We start from the raw sequence: 9,037 nt of genomic DNA, 5'->3' as shown, positions 1-9,037 counted from the left end.
GGCCCCTGATAATTTAGAGAAGGAAATTGAGGTATCTCAACAGAAGAACCTTACGGATGAAATGGAGATGGAAAACAGAGTTGCTGGATCCGAGACTGATGTTAGCATCCCTTTGGACGTTGTGATCCCAATTGAAGTCATGGAGCAGGAATCTCTCATGGAAGAAGAGGGCATGGAGGATAATCAAATACTAAAGCAGAACATAAACAAAGAAGTTGTTGAGGTTGAGAAATGCGAGGAGGGTGAAATTATCACTTCCAAGATTGTTTCTCCTAAGGGGAATTCCTTGGTGTCCTCCCTACTTCTCAAACCGTCAACAATATTGAGAATGGTTTTACTAAAGTTGGTAAGAAGAAAAACAAAAATTTAAAAATCAATGATGGTCAAGTATCTAGGAATACTTGAGCTTCTATTCCCTCCACTCCTAAGGGTTAAAGCCATCATTTGGAATAGTAGGGGAGTGGGAAATCTTCTGTCCTTTGATAGAGCTAAGAACTTATGAAGGATTCATAACATTAATGTTTTGATTTTACTTGAACCCTTAATCTCTTCTTCAAAGTTGGACACTACTCGTATTAAGTTGGGTTTTGATTGTTCTTTTAGCAATTGCACTAATAAGATTTGGATCTTTTGGAAACACATGGTAATTTAAACATTTCGCATGATTATCCTCAAGTTGTTCACACTAGTATTCAATTTCTTCAATTTTCATGCTACGTCTCTTTCGTTTATGCTTCTTGATCTATGATGATCACTAGGAGAATTCTTTGGGCTCAGATCAATGACTTCTCTAATAATATTTTGGGCTCTTGGAAGATTGGTGGTGATTTTAACACTATTACTAACAACTTTGAAAGGGTGGGTGGTAACACTCCCAATTTTCAAGCTATGGAAGACTTTAATGATATGATTTTACATTCTAACTTGCATGATATTGGTTTTAATGGGCATGCCTTTACTTGGAATAAAGCTATGATGTGGCAACGTTTGGATCGTATTCTTTTTAATAATAGTTGGATTTCTAATTTTCCTGTTATTCATATTGAACATCTATCGAGAACTCTCTCTGATCACTCTCCTTTGCTTTTAAACATTTCTATGCAGCATAATAGTCTTCCATCTCCCTTTAGATTTCAAAATATGTGGCTACTTCAGATTCTTTTCTTAATGTTGTTGAAAGTAAATGGCATGTGCCTTTATTTTCGTCTGATAGTATTGTTGGCATGAAAAGATTTTGGCTGAAGCTCAAAAGGCTTAAATAGAGCTTGAAGTGGTGGAATAAATTTGTATTCAAGAATTTATTTTCTAATATTATTCAGGCTGAAAATCAAGTTGCCTCTGCAGACAATAGGTATATGCTCGACCACTCTCTGGAAAATCTTTCTTTATTGAATGAGGGAAAAGATGTTTTATATAAACTTAAAATGCAAGAAGAAGTTTTTGGAAACAAAAAGCTACTTCTAAATTTCTTGTGGAGGGAGATAGGAATTCTAAATTTTTTCACAATATCGCTAATCATAAGAAAGTTTCTAGTTTTATTCACAAAATCATTAACCCGGATGGCTCTCACATTGATTCCTCTGATTTAATTTATGATTATGGTATTCATTATTTTAAGAGTGTTTTTAACTATGATTTTAATCCGATTTTGGATGTGGATTTTTCTTTCATTCCTTCCATTGTTTCTGAGGAGGATAACATTATGCTTACTAAAATTCCTTCTATGGATGAGATTTGGAGGATTATCAAAGATACGAACACTGATTCTGTTGCAGGTCCTGATGGTTTTACGACAAATTTTTTTCAAAAAACTTGGCATATCATTAAAGAGGACTTAGTTAACGTTGTTATCAATTTCTTTAAGGGTACCTCATATCCTAATTTTTTTACTTCAATTGCTCTTGTGCTTATCCCCAAAAGTAATAACACTAACTATTGGAGTGATTTTAGGCCCATTAGTCTTTGTTCTTTTTTCAATAAACTCAATGCCAAATTGATCATGAGTAGATTAGCTAATATTCTTCCTAAACTGATTTCTTTCGAGCAAACTGGTTTTGTTAAAGATCGCTCTATTTATGATAATGTTCTATTGGCTCAAGAGCTTGTTCATGACTTGGAAGCAAAGATTTGTGGTGGTAATACTATTTTTAAAATTGATATTTCCAAAGCTTATGACAACCTAAATTGGGACTTTCTATATGTCATGCATAGTGCTTTCGGCTTCAGTAATGCTTTTACCAAAATTATAAAAAATTGTATTGAGGATTGTTTTTTTTTTTATGTTATTATTAATGGTAAGAGTCATGGCTTTTCTAAGTCCTCTCATTGTCTCAGGCAAGGTGACCCTTTATCGCCGGGCTTATCTATTTTGGTTGTGGAATTTCTTTCTAGAGGTCTTAATGATCTCTCAGAAAACATCCTGCATTACATTACTGTACTTTGGGTGGCTTACCTATTTCGCATCTGAGTTTTGCTGATGATTTCATTATTTTTACTAACAGATCCATAAAGATGCTTACTATCCTTTTTAGATTTCTTAATCTGTTTCAGAATGCTAGTGGTTTAATGTTTAACCCTCTTAAAAGTGCCTTTATTCCTGTTAAGTCTCTTTCTACTCAACGAATCATGGTTATTTAGAATAATTTTTGTTTTGTTCATAAACATTTACCCCTTAAGTATCTTGGCACTCCTCTTTTCAAAGGAAGGAAGATATCTCACTTATTTGGCGATATTTTTGCTAATATTCATTCTAAACTCTCTTCTTGGGCATTTAATTGCCTCTCTTTTGGTGGTAGATTAGCTTTAATTAAGAGTGTTTTGCGTTCTATACCTCTCTATTTATTTCACACTTTAAATCCCACTATGAATATCTACAATAAGCTTGAAGGATTTTTAACAAGTTTTTTTGGGGGTCTAAGGATGGTAAAATGGCCATTTGTTGGGCTTCTTGGGCTAACTGCTCTGGCACCCAAGATGAAGGTAAGCTTGGTTTCAAGAATTTATGGGACATGGCTATCGATTTTTTTTATAAACTTTGGTTCAATTTTAGATCGAGGAAAGTCTTTGGGCTAATTTCATGCATGCGAAGTACTGTGGTGCCAATCACCCTCTCTCTTCCTTTTATAAGAAAGGGGACTCTTTTGTTTGGAAAAGATTGTCTTCTATTAAGTGGGAGGCTAAGAACTTTGTTCAATGGGGTTTAGGTATGGGGGACATTTATTTTTGGCAAGACAATTGGTTGGGTCCTTCTTCTATTGATAAATTGCTTAATACTCACACTATCAGCTCTTGCAAAGTTTTTCAATTTTTTAATGATGGTAAGTGGAATGTTGATTTTCTCAACGATATGGTGACTAAGGATGTCATTAATCTTATTCTTAAAATTTAATCAAAAGGGGTTTATATATTGTTTCTAAATGCCAATGTTCTTTTCATTTAGAGAATTTAAATCATGTGTTTGCTAACGGTCCCATTGCTTTGAAAATGTGGTTGTTTTTTTATAAGGTTTTCAAAAATTAGTTTTGTAAGGATTATTGTAATATTAAGGTCATTCTGCATGATTGGTTCATTTCTTCTAAAGGTAATATTCATATATTCTCCCTGTTATTATTTGTTGGTATCTCTGGAAAAGTAGGAATGAATCAAAACATGAAAACATTTGCATGAATGCTTTGAGCACTATTGATAAGATTAAAGTTAAAGTTAAACAACTTTTTCTTGCCAAGCTGATTGATGAGAGTAACTTTAGGGATCATCGTTACATAGCCGAGGTTTTTGATATCAAGTTTTCTTCTATGGCTTCTTATCACAAAGATACTATTGTTAAATGGGTGAAACCTCTTGTTGGGTTTCATAAACTCAATACTGATGGGTTATTTAAATCCTTGACTGCTGGTTGTGGTGGGCTTATCCGTGATCATAAGGGTGATATTATGGTTGCTTTTGCTGGTCCATCCCCTGTTAAGAATGTTATCATGGCTGAATTGCAGGCTCTGAAGTATGGTATTCAACTGTGTATTTCTTTAGGAATTGTTAATGTTTGGATTGAGGTGAATGCCAAGCTTGTGATCTACTTTATCAATGGTACTGTTAATGTCAATCCCTCTTACTTTTACATTATAAGGGAGATTAAGCAGTACCTTGCTCTTATCACTTATAATATCTCTCATATTCATAGAGAAGGAAATTCTGCGACTGATTGGTTGGCTAACATGGGTTGTAATTTATTGGATTTTGTGGACTTTGGGGGCAATTCGATCAATGGCAAGCTTGCGGGGTTGGCTAGGCTTGACCGCATGGGGCTTCCCTATATCAGGATCCACTAACGATGTGGTTTTTTTGGTTTGGTCTTTATGCTGGCCTGGCCTTGTCGTTTTGGTTCTCCTGATTTCGTTTTGTGCTAATTTATCTATGCGTCTGTTTTTCGTTTTTATTCTAGAGGTTACAATTTCTTCATCATGGTTTTTGTTATCTGGTTTAATTTATAGCTGCAGGATCTCTCTGGTTATGATTTAAGCTATTTCTTGGCCTGGATATTCTCGTTAATGTCTCAGACTGGTTTCTTGTGTAGTGATATTTGTGCTGCTATTAGTCTTTATGTCGGCTTGAGGGGTTGCAGTTTTGGGAATTTTCTTTATGCAACTAGCTATTGTATGGCTTGGATCTTCTCGTCATTATTGCCATGATCTGGTTTCTATTTAACTCCTTAAACCCGGTTTGCATTATTGTTCAAGTTATCTTTCTTTGGTATATGATGATCTTAGCTATCCATCCCTTTATTTCTTTGTTGTTGAGGTGGATTTTTTCTCATCTTATCTCCAACAAGGCTTTTGTCTGTCTCCGACTGTTTACCCTTATAAGGGCTTCCTTTCAATGTCTTCTTAATGCTGTCTATTTTATTGGGGATAGTGGTTTTCCTGTGTATTGTAATTTTCTGTTGGGCTATTGTTAATTCGCCTGCGGGATTTGGTGTTGCTACTGTGGTATACTTCATTTGGTCTTCTATGCTTATGACCAATTATGTTGGTTCCTTATGTGTGCTCTAAATTGTTTCTCTTTTCAGGAGGTGGATTTACTCTACGACTATAGTAGTGGTTATCATTTTACTTTTTGTTCTCTCAATTTACTGGTCTATTACTTTTACTTTTTGTGCTAGGAGTTTTTCTTTTTTGCAGGGGTTTGGATCGAAGTTTTGTCTGCTTGCTCGATCCCTTTTGTTGAAGATTTGAGATTATTGACTATTTATTTTAGCCTTCTTTTTTGGGCACGGTATCTTTGCCGCCCTAGAATGTTCCTTGGTTATTTTGTATTCTGGTGTAGTAGGGGAACTTTGGCTCGTAAGGTCTTATTTTGGTTTTGATTGTAGCTCCTCGGAGCAGTAGTGAGCTGAAGATCCCCTTAAGGATCTTGTACTTTTTATTTCAATTAACACTTAGGCCTTGTCGATTTAAAAAAAAAAAAAAAAATTAATACGTCTAAAACTTTTATTATTAGATTTTGTTTGGACAGCTTTTTCTATGCTTTGTTTTTCATACTTCAATCACAACTTCAGTTGGCTACTACTTCCTTAATACTTTTTCACAACTTCTTAGAAAATTTTTTAGTGAAAAGCTATTTTCTTACAAATATAGTAGCTAAGTTAGTTTCCCATAATAACTTCATAATCAACTTTATAAAAATCTGCAGCCCTTCTAAACAGGTTCTTTATCTTTCATATATTAAAAGCTTCTTTCAAAGGAAACATTACGGCAAGCTCTTCTTAGAAGACAAATTTATTACGGTTAGCTTCTTTCAAAGGAAACAGTTTTCAATATTGCTTGCTCAATGCCTTGAGAGGAAAGATATCATTTATCTAACACAAAATATAGCTTCACATAATTATCCTATTACAGTAATTTTTCAAACTACAATTTAGGAGCAAGTCAGTTTAGAATCATCACAACTTAGGTTATATTTCAGATATTTTTTTATTGTTTAACTTTTCAAACTACAATTATAGTTTCTATTTGGCAATACTTTTCGTTGATTTAAAAAAAAAATTGTGTTAGCTAGTTACTTTACATACCACTTTCAAAAAATTATTTTTTCTACAGCAGCTTTATAACTACCTTTATAAAAAAAATTGTAGTTTCAAATAGACCCTTAATTGTGATAAGATACATTACTAAGACTTCGTTTGTGACATTTTTCTTATTGCTTTCTACAATAACTTTTTACTACAATTTGTTTCTTAAAACAGAGAAAAAGCAACGGCCAAAAACTAACCCAAATCAAGCCGAAATTATTTCGGAAGTTTTTCATGTTGTTCGTGCCTCCAATTACCTAACTATCCTACCACTTCTCATATTTTTAGTTCCAATGTGGTCGATGGTGGTGAGGATGTTTTGTCTTTACAGGGGTCTCACCATAGGGAAACTTTTGCAGAGACATCTGATGGTATAAATGATTCTATTATTTTGTCTTTTAATATCGATTCTAATCCTCTTGACAACTCTAACTAGTTAATTCCATACAATCCGTTGGTTATTAGAGATTCTAGGGAGGCTAATGTGGATGCTTGTTTTGGTTCCCATGAGGATTATGATATGAATGTGGTGCAAGTTGGTAATGACGATTTTGTAAAGGTTGTTGGCAAGAAAAACAGAAAAAGAAAAATAAAAATGTGGTGCAAGACTTTAAGGTTTATGGAGGATGACCTAAGAGATCTAAAACTCCTTTAAAATTCTATTGCTAATGGTGATTTGTCTTATGTGGTTGCTTTTATGTGTTTGCTTTGATCTTGTGGGGTGTTGGCTATGGTTATAGTGGGTTACTGTTGTTTGTTTCTTCGGTTGTCTATTTGGACCCATTCCTCTGCCTATATCTGGATGGTTTTGTCTGTTGTGATTTGAGGCTATTGTCATGGATTCCTTGCCTTGTCGCTGCTGTTGTTTTCCTGATTCTATTGCATTATGAATTTCTAGCTTCTTGCACGGAACTTGATGTTGGTGGCTTTTTCCTAGCTGTGGGCTTTTGCTCAGTTTCTAGTGCAAATTTTATTGTCTCTCCAACTGTGTTGTTGCTATTACTCTTGAAGTCTCTGGTTATCTGCTTTTGGCTTCTCTATATTCTTGCTTTTCTTTTGTTTGTTGTTTTGTTGTATTACTTGGATCATAAGCTCATTAAGTTTTGTTTCAATTTATGTATTTTTAGATAGCTTTTAATCCCTTAAGCATTTATAACCATTTTATTTTCTTTAACGCATAGACTCCTCCATGTATTTTATATAAAAAAAAAAGAGGCAAAAATAATTGCCTCTCTGATTTCATGAAATTTCTTGCATGCTCAATACGCATTTTGAAGTTTCTAACTTCCTACTATCCTGTTGATTAAATTACAAATGAAATCAGTCACGTGATGTTACTGCTAAGGGTGCAATATGATTTTCTTCTAGGTTATCTTTAGAAATTTTAATATGATAAAGTACGTGCATTGATTTTAGTATTTTACTGTATCTTTTTGTTCTCTAATTCATTTTATATTTAAAATCAATTAAAGGATAAGGGGAAAATAAATTCCTAAAATCCCTTGAACCAAAAAATGAGTGATAAGTGTCAAATTTCATTGTTCAGCTTGGGTTTGGATTTGACTTATTATAATGATTGAATCTCGAGGGAAAGTATATAAGATTTAGGCTTCTTTTGGGACGAATTTCTTATTGCTTCTTAAAGCAGCTTTCTAGCATACAAATTTTATTTTTTTAACTAGAAAGCTGTTTTTAGAAGCAATAAAAAAGTCATCCTTAGAATTGGTTTGAAATGACTTTTATATTGTTTCTTAAAGCATTTTTTTGAATAAAAATTATATTTTTTAATCTAAAAATTACTTTAAAAAAGGGTAAGAAAGCCGTCTCAATTGAAGCCATAATCAAGGTTCCCATGATTTTAATGAACTTACTCTTAAAGGACCATAGAGTTAACCAAATAATATATGGTCAAAGTTAATCATAATAAAGCCAATAACCTTATTAAGATATAATAAATAAAATCTATAAACTTTATATGCATTGACTTTTATATACTTATTTAGAGCCGATAAGTAGTTTGAGAAATTTTCTCTTAATGTAATATCACTAATTAGAAAGTATATTACATGAATTTAAATGTATTTTATAGATATTCATTGTATATTTATATTTTATAATTATGCTTCAATACTAACGCTTAATATTTATGTGTATATTGCATATTTCTTTAAGACTAATGATCATATCCTAACTTTTTCTTCAATTAGCCCTTTTTATTATGCAATTTGGTAATGATAGTGATACATGATCGAAAATTACTTTGATCGAGCACGAATCTTGAGGCATATTCAGATTGGAAACTTTTAAAATTAAATTTGAGATCATCTGAATTCTAATTTCAGCAAATTTTTAGTAAATCTGAACATCATAAAGAGACAAACCTAATAACGCCAAAATTAGTCCAACCTAAGCCCAAATGGGTGCAAATAGGGGGCCCAAATCACATTTGGAAAGGTCAAAGCATTATTTAGATGACAGAATGAAATCCAAATATGGCATGCTTATAGTCAAATCAAGCGGCTCAGCAGGACAAATCCAATGAACCTAAGATGTCTTAATTCTGACATCGTTAAAGCACTTAAACAGTTGAAAATCTCTATAAGATTGAGGGAATCAATATGATCCATCTGATGGAGCACTCTGAAACTGCTCCAGATCTTCTCTATACTTACGGGTGTGCCACTAAATAAAATCTATAAATAGACCATCACTCTCTACATTAAATGGACCTTTGGCTAGAGATTGGAGAGAGCTCTGAAGCTTCAAGAGCTCTAGCACCACCGTGTGGCCGCAGATTGTCGACGTACCTCTGCCCGACCACCGACTGCTGCCAAACTTTCGTCTGACGTTTGCAAGGACACCGCTAGGTCACTGACCGCCATCGGACTCTAGCCAACCATGGTCAGACTACCGCCGGACCGCCAACTACCGTTGGACTTTAGCCCAACCTTCATCACACCACCTCCAGATTAG

This window comes from Dendrobium catenatum, unplaced genomic scaffold (assembly GCF_001605985.2).
Source record: "Dendrobium catenatum unplaced genomic scaffold, ASM160598v2 fragScaff_scaffold_716, whole genome shotgun sequence".
NCBI classification, from domain to species: Eukaryota; Viridiplantae; Streptophyta; class Magnoliopsida; order Asparagales; family Orchidaceae; genus Dendrobium; species Dendrobium catenatum.
This window is presented reverse-complemented; position numbering follows the sequence as displayed.